A 423-nucleotide genomic window follows, 5' to 3' on the forward strand; every position below is an offset into this window, starting at 1 on the left:
CATTTGATCCTCACAGAAGTCCTGGAGTAGGTAGATAGGAGACTCAGTGGAATCCTATTTTCTTTTCATTAGCTGGAAAATGGAGATTTAGAAAGCTTAGAAACTTAACTGAAAAGAAGTAAGAAATGGTAGACCTTGAAAATGACCTCAGGTTTCTCACTGCACAGAATATAGTCAAACACTACTGCAGTTAAATCTTTTACCCTTTGCTCTCCCTGTGTGATCTATAATAATAATCTGCTTCGTGTTGATATTTACTGCTGTGTTGCTGACAATTACCTGAAAGAGAAGTTGGGGTGCTTCATTGGGCTGGAAAAAGCTTAGCTACATCAGAAAGCAGGTCTAATTAAGCAAGTTTACTGGGGATGTGCCTGCAACCAAAGTACATGCCCTTGACTGGAATCGAACCTGGGACCCTTCAGT

This window comes from Myotis brandtii, unplaced genomic scaffold (genome assembly GCF_000412655.1).
Source record: "Myotis brandtii unplaced genomic scaffold, ASM41265v1 scaffold806, whole genome shotgun sequence".
NCBI lineage: Eukaryota > Metazoa > Chordata > Mammalia > Chiroptera > Vespertilionidae > Myotis > Myotis brandtii.